At 48.6% G+C, this 17,158-nt stretch overlaps 1 protein-coding gene and 1 long non-coding RNA gene across 16 annotated transcripts in view; one reads left to right on the forward strand and one right to left on the reverse strand.

Moving 5' to 3' along the window:
• The window catches only part of LOC142775824 (uncharacterized), a 272,279-nt gene extending 255,372 nt beyond the window's left edge, over positions 1-16,907 (reverse strand). Inside the window, exon 1 of the long non-coding RNA XR_012887050.1 lies at positions 16,350-16,907. This is a non-coding gene — a long non-coding RNA (uncharacterized LOC142775824). The remainder of the gene's footprint in view (positions 1-16,349) is intronic.
• The window catches only part of LOC119177026 (TOX high mobility group box family member 3), a 564,847-nt gene that overhangs the window by 414,604 nt on the left and 133,085 nt on the right, over positions 1-17,158 (forward strand). The window lies entirely within an intron of this gene.

The following is a 17,158-nucleotide window of genomic DNA, read 5'->3' on the forward strand; positions in this document are numbered from 1 at the left end:
CCCCTTCCTCCCTCCGGATCGGGAAAACCTGCTAGCGGGGCTTCAACCACTGACATCTTGACCGAATTCTCTTTTCCAAACGCTTCTTGTTAGCCGTGTACGTTCGTGTCTTGAATGTATGTGCGACGTTCTTTAGTTCCTACGGCAGCAATGGATGGAGGTTTCTCGTGTATGTGCTTTTGCGGGCCGGGATTTCGAGAGGTTCTAACAGTCTCGAAAGTCCTTCCATGTGGTTTGATTTTTTTTTCTGCTAATAGTAAACACTTTTGAAATTTCTAGTGTTTTGCTTGTTTCAACAGTGAGATAAGAAATCCAACCGTATGAAGCGCGTCCCATTCATTTGTAGTTGTGATGTTTCCGCCAGAAACGAAGTAGTTGTAATAACTCTGGTGTCTCACAGTTTTTGCGTAAATTACTGCGCGTGTTGTATATCTCTTTGGTGCGATCCGCCTAGCCGGCGAGACTTCCGGGCGTGAGAGGCGTCGATAGAAGTGTCCCATTGGCGCAACGCAGCCGGTGACGTCGCTAGACACCGTTAACTTCATCGGGTGAAACCGGTTGCTGCAAAGCTCCGCGTTCTTTCCCACCATTTGAGAGACAGGCAGGCCTTATGATATTCCCCGAGCGAGGCAAGTCTCTTTCTAGGGGCGACGCGTCGGCCATTAACGTGACGTTGCATCGGACGACGTCCGTTTCCCACTTCTTGCCATGTCGTTTCCATGATCTATGCTGAAAAAAAAAAAAAAAACCGCATTGCCCTTCCTCCTGCTAATGAATGTCTCGCATGTTAAAATCTGCTTGATGGTTTGGGTATTACGTTTTCACTTCATATGGAGCTTTCTGTATTAATTTTTCGCCAACGTCTATACTAATTTTAACAACAGCGCAATTTAGGCAAGTCATCAGTCGGAACAACCACCCACACACAGCGGGCTTTAACTTTTTTGTTCCCGTGTCAAGAAATCGCATCGCGCACACCTACCACGCAAGCGCCACCTAGCCCACTTAACGGTTTTTTGCCATGACTTCCATATGACACGTTCAGTTAACATACCTCGAATTTGAGCGCACACTCAAATATTTAGGGCTTTTCTTGTGGTCAACAGGCACTGCACTATCGCTCATTATTCTTGAAAAGCTGCAACATACGTCTGGCTCATCCTTTGCACGGTGTTTGTGGTCTTTTCGTTTGCACAAAATGTACACATAGTCGCCGGCTCATCCTGTGGCACAATTGTGCTGTCAGTAAACGCCTTCTGTTTGTGTGCTCACGTGCACGTTTCTATGGTCGTTTGTGCTTGCACATAAGCTATCTTGTAGTTTTTCATGTTAACACCCTCCTCGGCTCCAGAGCTCGTTACTCCTGCGAACAGCCACGAAGTTAGTTCTCGCTGCTGCAATGTTCTGTACATTGCAAAAAATGCACCGTACAAAATGTTGCAAACGAGAACTTCTAATATTAGAGAGCTTTAGTTTAGCGCGCGCAAGGCTGTACGCGCTCAACGACTACACTCTAAAAAAAGGGGGAGCGAGAATGGAGAAACGGGCTCCGTTCCTCCTTTGGCGCAGCGACTTCCTCCCTTTCGGGCGCTTTACCCGTCGCGCCCTCTCGCGGCAAGGACCAAAGGAGCAACGTTCCTCCTTCAGCGTTCAAGTTTCTCCTCAATCACGGGGCTCTTGCTCGCACGCATGCTCACGCCAAGCCTATAGCCGGCCGCGGCCAGTCGCGAGCGATTGCTTTTACCTAAGATTGTTGTAAGCAATGCAGGAGTGATTATTAGTGTAGATGTTATTAGTGTAGACCAAAAGCCTCTCTTTTTTTATCGTCAGGCACTCGCACGATGTGTACTTGTTGTGTACTATATGTGTACTATGTGACCATTTGTGCATGTGTAGCTATATGGATTGCATCAGCACATATTAGGCTTTCGGTGTCCGTGAGTAATCCTGAATGGGCTGAGGCGTAAACGATCCGCAATGGAGCTGTGATACTACTGGGCATACCCAGTAGTATCACAGCTCCATTGCGGATTGTCATACCCAGTAGTATCACAGCTCAGCCCATTCAGGATTACTCACGGACACTGAAAGCCTAATATGTGCTGATGCAATCCATATAGCTACACATGCACAAATGGTCACATAGTACACATATAGTACACAACAAGTACACTAACATATACGCTAACAAGTACGCAACAAGAGCACAATCAACCATTCACAGCAACGGCCCACACCTCGACGTGTTTACTCACACCCTACTATGAAAGCGCACCAGCTTACATAGCGATGAATTTCGAGTGACCATCGTGGCACAGGTTACAAGTAGGTTTTCTTACACTTTTTTTACATTTTGTATCAATACCACAACATGCGCACACGTTAATATATTGTATCTGATGCCTACACAAGCGTAAGTTTATTAATGGTTGCACAATAATGAACTGAATAATTACTAGAGCTTATCAGGTTTTCACGAAGTCGGATACCCCCAAACCATGCATAAAATGCCCACGGCACTCCGAACGCTGCGCCATCTGTCGACAACTGCCACAGTTACTTTTTTTTCTTGAAGCCTCCGAGAGGGCAAACACTTGCCGCGCGTTAGCCATTTCGGAGGTCACGTTTTTTTTCTTGTTACTTGGAGAGGGCGCAGCATGCAGACCAAACTTTGTCTCCGTCGTGGTAGGTGTTCTGTGGTCACGTCGACCGTCAATCCGCAATGGAGCTGTGATACTACTGGATATGACAACGTCATACCCAGTATCACAGCTTAGGCAACTTTTTTTAGCTTCGTTAAGTCCCTCCAGATGGCACCAGCTACCACCTACCTCACGGCTATGACGCTCTCACACCTCCAGCTACTTATATAACGTTGAACATCTATCTATCAAAGCTGCACTACTGAGTCGGAATGGTTTCGCTGCGATCGAGTCTACGGTTTGGAGGCACATCTAGTGACCTGCGGATCCGTAAACGCATGAATAACGTCGCTATACTATGTGAATCTGCGAGAAATAAATACAGCAAGCCTAGAATGCACTCTTCAGGTGTCCGTGCCTTCTGCAGTATCCGTGTCATTCGGAGTGAACGTGGCTTCGCTGACCGAACGAAACGTACTTGCTCCGTCGTTCTCTTTGGCGATGTGTTCACCGCCACAGGTTCGTCTGCTTGTTTTTATAATAATTTCGTTCAATATCAAACTCAGCGGGACCGTTTTTTGTAACTTTCAGTGCCGTGTACTCTTTATCAGTCGAGAATCGTTGCATTTGCTAAGCCTACTTGCTTCGCCGGGGGGCAGCCATGTTGATTTTCATAAGGAGGAACGTGTTTCTCCGTGGATGAGGGGCAACGTTTCTCTATTTAAAGACGAACATTGGGCACATCGCCTTTCCTCCCTTAATGGAGAGAACGTCACTCCATTTTTTTAAAGAGTGTAGCGCGCTACGTATACACGTTTACAGCCGAGGCTGCTTCCTGCTGTATTAGTTTAGCGTACTCGACAATGGACACATAGACTGCACCTGAACCATACACACCTTCGTCTTGGAGTGCTACTTGGCGCCACCTTGTGACTAAGCAATAAACTGCAATCGCCAACTATAGTTGACAGGAGTCAAGACATGAGACAAGGCACGATTTCACGAGCAGCTCCGTGAAGTGTGTACTAGAAAAGTACACTCTAGCTCCGTCCGAATGCGGACATTTTGGGCGTTGAAAGGCATCTCCGTCAGCTGTTGTATTTTTAAAGCGATAGCTGTCCATTGCACGGGGTCCGCGAACGGATTTGAGCTCCTCGCGTAAGCAAGGAGCTCCAAATCGAGGGCAATCGTAAAATGCACGCGTGCTTTACTCGCAGCCATGACCACACTGCTGCTAGGGGGAGATCTCGCGAGAGCTACTGCTAAGGTACCCAATGGCGTGCGCAACCTAAGAGCCGAGATCTAGTGCACGCATCTCACGTACAGCGCATGCGCAGCCGTGCTTCCTCTCGCGTGCGCCAGGCCGTTGGGCGCGCCTAACTAAAACTCTCTATTGAGAACGTTTGCGCGTAGTGGCAAGCTCTTTGGTGCGATACCTTAGCCTACACTAACGGGCCGGTTCTAAAAAGAACGCGAACTGATTTGCCGTGGAACGCTAGTGGGCTTCGGCGCTTAGCGTACGATACGGACCGCCCTTACGTTATGCTAGGACACTCCCTCATCTCAACTAGCTTATGTGTTTGAGTGTCTTCTACCTTTCCTTCTCTTTTTCGCACCTCAAATGAACTCAACCAATATTTTTCCTAGTGCGCACGTCTCCACTAGATCTGGCCAAAGAAGACCATTGAGGAACCACTTTGTTTAAATAATAGCAGGATACTCGAATAGAGGGAGCCAGAGTCGACCGGTTACTTATACTGTTTCCTTGTACCAAATGCACAGGGACGTGTTCGCTTCTTTGCGAAAACAGGGGACTTCCTTGTATCCTATACGCGGAAAGTGCATGGGGGCTCGGCGAATGTTGTTTTATGTTGCTGTATTGACGTTCCAAGTATTCTAGCTCAAGTTATGAGGGGCGTGCGCGCAAGTCTTGCTTTTTCGCAGACAAACGCACCCAGCCCGCGATTTTCCCTTTGTTGCCGCAGGTGGCGGTGGAATAGTCACGGGGACAGCCGGTTCCAATCGGTTTTGCGACAGTCACGCGTCTTTGGAAATCGGCAGGATTTAAGCTTTTAAATACACTAGACCGAGAGAAAAAGACTGGAAAGAAACAGGCAGCTGTATTGTCTGTAAACGTAACTGTATGCACCATGATGGTTGCCGAGAATGCACTATGTGCAGAAGACTGCGCTAGTTTGCAGAAGAAGCTCCTTTGGATGAGCGTCGGTGATATTCTGACCGTCACCGACGGAAAGCACTGCATATGCGTGTTTTGCACCTCCAAAGTAGTTTGTTCGGCCGTCGACTGTTGCCGCGGAAGTCACGACCGCAACATGCCGCAACTTGTCGGCGCGGAAAGTGACAGCGAAGGGGGGGTTGATGGCAGTGGCGGCTGCCGACTTTTTGGCAGGTGAAAACCCCGCGTAACTGGCCGAGGCCTCCGAACCGTCGTCGGGCTCGCTGAAACAAAAGACGGGCGGATGGATTGTCCTTTCCTTCCTCGCTGGACGCTGTGGCCTGGTCCAGTTTCTGTGCCATTGCGTCCGTCATTGTTCCCCCGGAGGAACAAAGGCCGCACAAAAGTAGGGCGTGCCTACAAGTTCTCGTTTGTGCAGCCCCTCCTGGTGGCTTGCCTTGAGGCGGCACCTTTTGTGATCCGCGCCATCCCTTTAGCACGTTCCTTGACGGGCCTGATCGAGACATTGTGTTGTGCAACTCAGTCAGCCTTCATGCATGATAGACCACGTACTTTTACATTCTTTTCGTGCTTTTATAACTACAGATAATGGAAAAAAATAATATTGCCTATGAACGACAGGGCTGAAGCCTACACGGGTCATACGGGCGTGTCTGCGCGCCATCTGGTGTTGCGGCGGCACCTTAGAAAACTTACGTTACGGTATAGCCACGATAAGTTGGCGCTGTGATCAGCTTGGGGTTGAATTCAATTTCGCTGACATCCGCAGCTCGTGCTCACGCCGCTGTCGGCGTCCGGGCCCATGTGCTAAGCCGCATTCGTAGCAAAATGAGAGCTGTGAATGTAGCTATATTTGAGCTATACAGAGCAGCACACAAGGTCGGTATGAATCGAGGCTACTGTGCAGCTTCTGCTTTAGTAGTAAGGTTGGTATTCTTGAAGGACGCTGCTTTAGGTAATGATTAATAGCAGGCGGTTTTAGCAGAGCGTCCGCAGCAGCTCTACGGACGCTGGCTGCCATATTAAAATAGTTGCCAGCCTGCATCTGCAGAGCTGTTGCGGACGCCCAAGGCTTTTTAATAATTGCTTAGGTTTTAAGCGCTGAAGCCACAGCGTATATGAGGTACACTGTTGCGGAGTGCTCCGAGTTTACTTCAACCACTCGGGGCTCTTCAAGGTGCACCTGAATCGTAAGTACACGAGTGTTCCTTGCGTTTCGCCCTTATCGAACTTCAGCTTCCGTGACCATGAATTAACCCACGCCCCGCCGCGGTGGTCTAGTGGCTAAGGTACTCGTTTGCTGACCCGCAGGTCGCGGGATCGAATCCCGTCTGCGGCGGTTGCATTTCCGTTGGAGGCGAAAATGTTGTAAGCCCGTGTGCTCAGATTTGAGCGACGTTAAAGAATCCCAGGTGTTAGAAATTTCCGGAGCCCTCCAATATGGCGTCTCTCATAATGATATGGTGGTTTTGGGACGTTAAACCCCACATATCAATCATTAATCAATGAATCGAACTCACGCCCTCGAGCTTAGTGGCACGACTTCACTCTGCTTTGTCATAGTGACCCGAAACGGGTCGGTGGGTCTCGTAACGCAATACAGTGAAATAAAAACGTCATAATAGCGAGTGTTTTTGGTGAGTACATCTCCAAATATCTTATGCTGCACTTACTGTAACGTCCTGCTCTTGATTAGCGGCTTTAAGGCGCTTACTTGAGTTCTCCTAGATTCTATTCTTACGTCGCCACTGTGGGGCTGTCATGTTCGATCAAAACGCGACCTTCGTGGGCACCTCACAGGGAACGTAATACGGTGCGTCTTCTCGAAACCTGTCTGCGTGGAAGAGAACCTACTAGTCCCCCAACCGCCCCTCTTTTTTTTCTTGCATTCACGTGTTGGCAGGCAGCGAGATTAATCAAAAACTTTTTTTTTATTAACACACTGCAGCCTACTTCGTTTCACTTGTGCACATTCCCGTTATTTATTATCTCCTTCGTGCGTTATATAGACAGTTATTTGAAATTGGTAAGCCTTCGTGCACTATCAGAAAAGTAAAACATCTTTACATATTTCATGTAACCACCGGATCTCCTATTGTAAAGTCAACGCTTAGCAAAAGCACCGACGCCCACCCTACCGCACCCCAACGTGGCGCATGGCCTGTAAGCACAGCGCAGAAAGCGTTTTACGAGCCTGATTGTTTCGTAATCCGTCTTCCCTAGACCAGTTGCATAGTGGCGACATCTTGTGGAGCCTTGTTTAACCAGAGAACAACGTAGCTAAACGGAGCCAGAGTGCAGTGAACCATTCTTTTTCGCTGCGTGTATTGTATTGGCAAGTGCTGCGCCAGCTATGAGAAATACTGAAGGCTTATTAGAGGGGGACGTTTTTCTTTCTTTTTCTAATTTTAAATAACTTGGACAAAGTGCAGAAAGACCGTGCATGCGTATAAAAATCGGGCGAGGTGGAAAATTGGGGATGTAAAACAAGTGGACATTGACTTCTTTTCGCCTCTGTCATATATGTACCTGCCCTTTCCACCTCGCCCCTTTTCTCTCCCCTTTCAAATTCTGGCTTTCTGTTGCACGTCGCCTTTGCTTCGCCACATCAGTGTATGCGCGTTCAGCTGCACTTGGAAGTTCCGTACTAAGAGCAACTGTACCCGTTGGTTTATGTAAAAAAATAAAAGAACTAATAGGTGTTGTTTTTTGTTTCACATTCAGCGATACTTTTTCAGATTGTATTCTCTTCCTGAACACTGCTGAAAGCACTCGTGACGCTATATCGATGCGGCGTGTGCGTTTAGGCTCTGTCCGGGCTTGTATGACACTACAGCTTTCCACTTATGTCGCCTCTTTACACTTAGCTTTTCCGATGCCAGAAACGTCGTAGTAGTCAAATCAGGTGATACAAGGCTTAGAGGCAGAAATATTGACAAAAATTTTAACCAAGCTTTCTACGGTTATGTGGTAACTAAAGGCAGTAATACGAATGGCAGATCCCGTTAAGTGTTCCTGCGTATATGCTGCGGAACCGAGCCTAATTGATAGTTTAGCATAGGCGCTGCTGCGTTCATGCGCATGACGAAATAATGCGTTAGTGAAAGCAATCGGCTCAGGGCCCTTCAAGTTTTTAGTGTGTATAGTGTACAGTTTAACTGGTTGTTTAAGCTTGACTGATATTGTTGCAAATTAGTTGCACTGCCGTGTCATTTTTGGCAATGTTACGGGGTTATCATTATCATCGTCATCATCACTTTCATCAAGAGGTCTTAAATAGCACCTCATAGTAGATGGCGGGGACGCCTGGTGGCTAGTGGATATGATGTGGAATCCGAAACGGGGCCTCCGAGAACTTCACCGTGCCGATTGATCTCTGAGGCAAAGCCTGGGCGTGGCGCTGATGTGCACCGAATTCTGCTTCCCCTTTAGACATTGGTACTAGAGCTATTGGTACTAGAGACATTGGTACTAGGATGTGTGTGTAGAGAAGTTTCGCAATCAAAACCGTGTTTTCGCTGGCTTTTCAAGCAAGCGCTCATCGCACTGACATTTCTCCGTGTCCAGACTGTCTGAAAACACTACATCTTACACATTCCGAAATTTCAGTAACTGTTGACCTATTGGAAGGGCTAAATTATCCGAATGCTTGGCTGCGAGTCTGATACCGTTTTCGGCCTATCTAGATCGCGCGGACAATGCAGGCCAGAGGTCCATTGACTCTTACAAATTAAGTTGATTTTCTTGCATTTCGCGTAATAACCAGTGACACGGGCTCACGTGAAACTAGAGGCTGAAGCTTTTTTTTCTTTTTTTTTTTGCTTCTACAGCTTTCTTAAAGAACTTTTGGTGCTGATATATGGTAAGCGTCATATGCGGTAAAAAACTTACGATAGTATATTCGTGTTACTGCATTCCGGGGTGCAGCGTGAATCCCTCTTTCACCTCCACCATCAAATATGTGGTCGTCATTTTTTTAATCAGCCCATGTCGTCCGAGAAATCCGGACAGAGGTGAAAAAAAAACCAATGAAACTGCCTGAAAGGATAACCAGAAATGCAGCTCTTTGCTTGGCCTACATTGTATAGAGTTAAAGCCGGTGGGTGTTGTCAGCTCACTAGTGTCGCAGTTATTACATGCATCACCGGGTATAATACTGGCATAGTACTATATAAATGAGAACTGACAGGCAATGATGCCAAGGAAAGTGTAGGGCATGTCGATGGCAGCGACCGAACCTGCGATTTTCAAATAGCGCGTCCGATGCTCTACCAACTGAGTTTTGCGGGGTAAACCTGGGAGTGTTAGTCGGCGCCGCTAGTAGACATGACGGCGAGTGTGGAACACGCAGCACATGACGCGACCCCAACAGCCATAAAATAGCACTATGTACGTACACGCGGTACTATGTAACCTATAGGTTACATAGTACCGTGGTTACATAGGTTACATAGTACCGCGGTTACATAGGTTACATAGTACGGCGGTTACATAGGTTACATAGTACCGCGGTTACATAGGTTACATAGCACCGCGGTTACATAGTACCGCGGTTACATAGGTTACATAGTACCGTAATATATATATTAAGAAAGAGCTGTGCTAGTTGTCTTGACTTCTTTCTTGCGTCTGCGTTTGCACACCGTGTCTTTTTAGAATGAATACAATGGAACGTAGCTACTTAGATACCTATCTTGGCTGACGCCACTTCATGTGCAAGGAGCGGCGTTTTGGGAGAATCGTTACTCACGCTTGGTGCACTAGACTGAGAATTTTTGCAAGCGCCTGTGGGGTAGTACGCATGCATCAATGCTTGAAGCAGCAAACATTTCCTTGTTCGCGATAAAAACACCAAGTTGGCGATTTCGAATTAAGTAACACTGTAGTTGTACCTCGATGTCGCACCGCCTGGGATGTGTGTGTGTGTGTGGCGGCCATTTTGCTCCCGGTGGCAGACTCAGGGGGTGTGCACTCAGTGGAGTACTATATAACGGCTGTGCCCAAAGAAACGTGGCCGCGCGGCGTGCTTGGGTGATCCATCATTGACACTGCAGGTTTTGAACCGGCTTTCGGTTGGCCCTTCACTCTGCGTTCCACTTGCTCCTGACTGCTGCTGGCTGCTTTTTCCCTGTTTGTCGCGGCTCGCCATTGTGTTGCCGCGGCAATTCCAGCTTGGTCTGTCGGAATAGATTTTAGACGGCATCCTGGATTCGGCGCGCGCTGTTCTTGAAGGATGAGCTCGCTGACCGCCTCCAAGAGTGCGCTGCCACAGCAGTTAGTCGCTTTGTGCTGCTTCCTTTTCCGGCACGCTTTCATGAATACATGAATGGAAAAGGCGGCCGGCTGCTCTTCACTATAAAGCAGCAATATCGCTGCGGGCGAAGCATTGTTTTCCACTTACGCACACATGCAAAACACAAAGGGTGCTCCTGCCCCCTCGTGACTGAGCAAACAGCTCTTCATGCCGTGCAGATTTCACTGGGGCGCCTCCTCGTGGCAGCCCTTAGTTTCCACCATCTCTCAATTCAGCGTCGTCGCGTGTCTAGCGGCAGCATTGGTCGCCATTGGTCGGCTGCTGCTTCCGCATTTGTGTCGTGCGCACTTCTCTCTCTCTCTCTCTCTTTTGCCCCTTGTCAGTGTGCCCAGCTGCGGATTCCGCGTCATTTCTCTTTCTCCCTCTTTTCCCTTCGTTGCGGACGCGCATCTGAAAGCGAGCAGTCTTGTTACACTGGTTATTACGGCTTGCACGTCGCGTCTGGGATGCAAAATAGGTACAAAAGCCCCCATGATCAATTTATAGATAACACGCGCTTTTCAGCTTTTCCGCCGCTCAAACAGGACATGGTTATTAGCGAACAGCCCAGTACGCGCTGTTCTGCAGTGTTAAAGTTGGTCGACGCTCCCCTGCGTATCGGCACGGGCGCCAAAGGATCTTGCACATTATTTCACCGGGGCACTGAACGGTAGCGGAGGCATTGCGCAGCTGAACCACAGAAGTTGCGAGATGGAACAACAAGTTTAACTACCCCTGTGTGTGTTAGTCATACTTCTACGGAGTGTTTTTTCTATTTTATTTTTTGGGGGGGGGGCAGCCTTCCCGACGTTTTCACTGCGTTCGTTGCTTGTTATGAAGCATGACTATTGGTTTATTAGCAAAATTTTTTAAACTTGTAACCTCCACCGCAAACAGACGTCCTCGCTACATTCATGTCGAATATTATTCTGCTCTGAACCAATATGCCATTGCCTGTTTTAAGATTGTACGTGGTAATACTTGTAATGGAGTATTACGCTCTGTTTATGTATATTTGTACTTGCGAGAAGTGGCGTTTTTTTAGACTTACGGCGCCGATTTATATGCACAGCTCCACTTCACCCTTTCTTTTTACTTTCTTTTTCTGGATGAAGAACTTGGCGTATTTGCGGTAGCCATATAGAGTCGCAAAAACACAAGATCATACTAATTGCCAATTATTTTATACGACAGGCTCGCTCATGTGCACTTATACACACATACCGTCTTCACGTTGCACGTCTCTTCCATTCGCGCTTACAGGTACCATACTCACGCTTTTAGTTGTAGAATCTTACGGAAATATATGGAAAATATATAGGAAACATATGTATTCTTTATGGAAACATATGGAATTATTGGACTCGCATACAGAACGTTTCAGTAGAGATTCTTCTCGTTCACTCGCCGTTATTGTCGTTCACTCCTTCGATGTCACGCTTGGGAAATGAGTGTTCGACGACAAGACAGGAACATGGAATACATCGGCGCCTATGTATTGTACGTTCTTGTCTCGTCGTTTTGCGCTCGCAGTTCCAACTGTGGAATACACCTACAGCTTCCACCGGCAGCGCATCTGCCATTGGGGAAATGATCTCGGAGCGACCACAGCGCGTGATGACTCATTCTCTCGTTTCCTATGCATTCCATGAAGCGGTGTCACCACTCGCATATATCCATACAACCAGTGTACACATCGAGCTCTCTCCAAGTCTTGTACTCACGGTTGTGTGTTCACAAGGCACATTTGCAAAGTTCGCGAAAAAAAAAAAAATCCGTGGTCGTTAGAAGGCTAAGTTGTCGTATAACACCCGAGAAATTAATTTACCACTATTGCCCCCCCCCCCCCCCCTCGAACGAAGAGAAACGGGCGAACCTTTCCAAGAGAACGTGCGGTATATATATATATATATATATATATATATATATATATATATATATTGAGAGAGAGAGATAGAGAAAGAAAGGCTTCATCTTTATCTTGCCTATATCCTTGAGAACCTCCAATACTTCTCTCTGGTGCAGTTATCCCTATTGTTATTCGATACGAGAATACGTATCGAATAAGAAACCAACATATCGGAGCAACAGGGCAATATAGTGCGAGCAGGCCTGGCCACCGCCATTCCACAAAAGGAGACACCACGTTGCCTATATGCTCCTTCAAAGGAGGAAACGATTCGTGATATCACCCTAGCCAAAATAATGCGCGTAGTCTATCGAGCCGGTTGCCATGCATGGGCAACGAGGCCTCACTCACTCATACTTGCTGTAGAAAGGCAATGCTGTATTCGCCGGGTTCAACGCCCTCATCGATCGTCGGTGCACGGCCTTTGAATGCTACACCGAATGTATGTTCATCGGTTTGATTTTTTTTTTTCTGTGCCTGTTTATTAGAGGGTGCCACATCGTGCTGGCTCAGTTACGCTGCTGAGAACGTCACTGGCTTCACGCAATCATGGTGTTTTGCGCCGCGACTGAATGAAAAAGCCTTTAACGTGGAAACTGTTTCAAGAGCCCTTTAGTACACATATCTAAGAACGTCAGCGTTATGCGCACCGCGAACTGCTCGTTATATATATATTGTAATGAATGGAGGTATTTAGCTTTCATAGATTTCATAGAGGGGTCTGCCTGTGCTGTATGTGTCACAGCTGCGAAACGAACGTGCGGTGCCCGAAATGATGTGTTCTGTGATTATCTGTGATTGCATTGCGACGATCGCCAAGCTCACTCTCAGAGGTTGTCGTGTAGCTTCGTTCATAGGTTCCCGCGGCGCCACCTCCGTAGCTTGGTAGTTACTCTTCATTTGAAGTTTCATACGCGCTCATCATAGCTCCACTGATGCGCTTTTGCACAGTGCGCTTTTGCAAGTGTGGGGTGGGGACGTACCTCCACGGGAATTTCCAAGTCGACGTATTGCTCACACTCAATGGGACGCCTATGCGCTGAGTTGCGGCCGCACAAAGGAACTGGGTGCGCGCACCGTAGCAGGGTTCAATTCCTCTTTTTGCTATGTTGGGGCACATTCGGAAGGTTATCGCGCGGGGTTTGGGGGAAGCGGCACGATCGGGTGAGCCCAAGACGTGAGGACAAGCGGGGGAGTTCGCCTGAGTCCTTCGGCCTTGTTTACGCTTCGGCACGACTGTTTGTCTTCGGCTTGGCAGGCAACGAGGCTTGCCTGTCACTCCCTCCGACGTAGGCATGTTCCGAGGTGACCTCAAAACGTTTACTCCTAACCTCGTCCTCCCTTCTCGCGCGCAATGCTCTTTCCTCTCTTGAGGAGCTAGCATTTGTTTTCGCGGGCGTCATTGGGCCCTTTTGGCTCTCCCCTCTTGGTCCGTCATTTTTCTTTTGTTTGAAAAGTGGCGTGCAGGACCGGTTTGGGCCGTGAAGGCTCAGATGAGGGTTGAGGGGGCGCCGTAGTGGAGGCGGGTGAGGGCGTGCATTCTCGCCAAAGAAACGGGCGGGACTCCTTCGAGAGGAGGTGCTCTCTTCCTTCGTTTGTTTATCTTGCTTGTCTCCAGTCGCCGCTGTGCCGGGCATTATAAAGCTGTGCAATACCGTCCTGTTCGATGTGTGCTCATTTCGGCGCGAGGCCTCTATCACGGCTCGCATCTGTGTGGCCTTCGAGCCCGACACTAGTCGCGGTGAACCGAGCCGTATTTATTATTCGCATGAGATCGCTTTGACTATTATTGGGCGTAAGATAATGACGCATTCATATTGGCTTACGCGCGTTCACAGCGACCTACCCCTGAAACAAAAAAAAAAAAGGTTTTTTTTTTACAAATGCACCGCAGAATGCCGACGCCTACTTATGCGTGCCAAACTAGTTGACCTCCCTCTAGGTTAGTACGATTAGAGCCAGTTCATGTGTTTGAGCACACTGTGTGTTAGATGCGAGTTTGTCGTCTCGTAGCGCTGAAATTACGGGCAGTTCACTGATGCCCATAGACGTTGTGCTGTGTCATAGTCGCTGCGCTCACGCGTTTCGGCATAGCCGTGGTGGTTGCAGCTTGGGTCAATGACGAAATCAGCCGCGTTGTGTGAGGTCGCTGTGGTAAGGATGAAACCGAAGTTCTTGAAACCAGTAACCTTGATACTCCCAGCTAAGACGAAACGTGCTATGAAAATGGAACGTCCGTTATGAAACAAGCGGGGCACGCGTGTGCAAGGAGTCCAACATTTATTAACGTTGCTTTTGTACTCTCGGAGGTGGTAGCTTCCCTTTCATAGGTACTTTCCAGCAGTGCTGCGCTTTCCTACGAACACTGAGCCGCCCTTCTCATCAGAACTTGGCCATGTTGTGACATTTAGCCTACCTCTAGAAAGTGTAATGTACAGTGAGTCGTATAGGGCAGCAGATATCACGCTTTTGGTATGTGAATTGTTGCAGTTATTGTTTATCAAGTGAGCCCCCCCCCCCAAAAAAAAAAAACAACAAACGATAAAGTATTTCTATTACGTGGGGCCGATTCTTCTATCACGAATCTGGCTAACAAACATAAAATGGGGTCTCAATCGCAAGAGAGGTTGATACAATTGTCAATAGTATTGTATACCGCCGCCGCCGTTTTCTTCTTTCTTTCTCTAACATCTCGCACTTAGTGGCCCTCAGAACTCTGTCTCCGTTGCATAACTCTGGCGCCGCAAGCACCTCGTTAGAATTGTATCAAGGATCTTGTTCTTTGTCGCGTAAGGAAATGCATGGGGCGTGTACTCGTTGTGAATAAAAAGTGCTACCTGCGGTATACGTTTTTCTCAGGCATGATTTATAACGCTGTGCTTCTGTTGTTAGTCGACGTTTTGTGGTGGCAAAAAAAAAAAGCGAGAAAGGCTGATTAATACGAATGCGATTGTACTGAGCGAGGGAATAGTTAAGGGCCCCCCTTTTTAATGTTCCTCTTTCTGTTTTTGTTTGGACGAGCGGACAGGCTTATCTTTGTTTTGTGTATCATATCCCCGTGCATAAAGCGGGTATTTTTTTCTTCTCTCAGCCCCCGAGGGTAGTTCAACTGCGCTACGTGTGTCGGCCTGTCAGCCTGGCCCGTGTTGTTGTTTTTGGCCGCCGCTGGCACAGCCGGTCCTCCGTTCGAGCGCGTTTCGCCCGCTTACTTTATTCCGTCTCATTTGTCGTGCCATTAGGCGTTTGTTTTCTGACAAGTGCCTGCGAGGGGCTTGCTGCTAATTTATGGTAATGTTATTCTTAGCGGTGCGGGGGAGAAGCTGGCGCGATGCTCAAACCTGTTCCCCCTCCCGCGACCAGTGAACGGCAGGCTTTGTTTCGGACGGTTATTTATCATGGCTCTTTCTCGGAGCCCCTTTCTCCTCCTCAATCTCCAACATAAAGAAGATGGTTTCCATGCGCGCTCGCGTCACTTCTCTGCAAAGTATATACTCTCCGCGGCCATGCTGCTTGCCGCGAGCACGCCGAGCCTCTCCGGTTGCAGCAGCGGTTGCGAGCGCATCAAGAACGACGACAGCCACAAAATGTGCGTCTGCCGGGCTCTGCTCGGAGGCTTGGAAAACGGCGGAGGGGGTTGTCTGCCGGTGGAGGGCCGCCGCAGTGAGCAACAGATGTCCCGCAGATCTCCGTTTATGTCTCTTATCCCCCCCTCCCTCCTCCCTTGCTTATTCGCCGGTTTGTCACTTTGGCGTTGTTCGTTGGAGCGTGTTTCCATTGCTCGTCGCGAGCGGCACCGCGTTTGGCCGTCTGCTGTTATATAAGCGCGGTGGCCCTGCGTTGACTCTCGGCGGCTACCGATGTCTCGCGCAACCGCATTACTCTCTGAGCAGTGCTCTATATTCCCGCCGTCAAGGGGGGTGAGAAAAGGAGACTGCCTACCATATGCCTCGGTGGAAGCACTGCAGACGACTTACGAAAGCGCGAAATGGTAAATCTCGTCATGTGAAAGCTCTTGGCAGTAAAGTTGCTTGCATATTGCGAAGGTCGTGCCTCTTCTGTCTAATATAGTCCCGCTTCACTGATCTTCGCGTCCTGCTCGTTCTCTTTTAGTTTTTTTTTCTTTTTTAAATTCACTAGCACAGTAACTCGTTCTATCTTACAGCATCGTCCACTGGCGTACTTGAAAGGGCTATATTGATCACATATCTTGTACGCTTTCTTTTACAGCTTAACCCCTTGTCTGACTTTCTTTTTTTTTTTTCTCTGGATAGGCTCCCACACCGCTATAGTTGTCCCTTTTCAACCCACCTGTCTTTGGAAAGTTGGCTGACGGTCGACCCCGTTTCGTGGTAGTCGATTACTGGCGGCTGTAAGACTAACAGAGAGACACGCACGTCCGCTCCACTTTGAGCCACGACGACGGTGAATTGAACGGTCGCTTATAATGCGACCGGCTTGAGGCGATAACAGCCTAAGCGGCCTGTGTCCGCGCTAAGCGGAACATCCGCTCGGGTCCTTGATGGCGCAACGCCGCGGGTAGCCGCTTTGCGTGCACTCGAGTTACTGTCACGTAGGCCGGAAAACCCGTTCGAAAGTTATCGCAAGCTGTGACGTTGGCGCTCTAAGGAGGTCGGTTTCGCGCGAAGGTCGAACAGAGGACGCGGAATGCAAATGGCCTGGAGTGCTTTTGCGCCGCCGTCCGGCGCACAACACGACGCGCGCTCGACGTGCATTGTCAAGACGCTCGGAAGCTTCGGCGCCGAGCCGTGTTGGCTGCCGTGACACAAGAAGACACGCGCGTTTTCATTCTTTCGTTGCACGCGTTCCGAATTGGTATCGCGGTATCCTGATTAACGGGAAAATAAAAAGAACAGTGACGGCCAATGCCGCGCCTATGCAATCTGAGTAAACAGCGGGCAAGCTAGCGCCACCACGCGGCGAACGCAAATGTTCTTTCTTGGTCCTATCTTTCCCTTATCTCTTTCGACAACTTCTTTTTTTTTCACGTTTCTTTATCTCATTTTGCAGCGGCCTCTGTCCACCTTTGCTGCTCCTAACCCTCACACCACTTCTACTCGCCCTCTCTTCCCTTTTTCCGCCTTATGCTATGTTACGTG

This window comes from Rhipicephalus microplus, chromosome X (genome assembly GCF_043290135.1).
Source record: "Rhipicephalus microplus isolate Deutch F79 chromosome X, USDA_Rmic, whole genome shotgun sequence".
Lineage (NCBI taxonomy): Eukaryota > Metazoa > Arthropoda > Arachnida > Ixodida > Ixodidae > Rhipicephalus > Rhipicephalus microplus.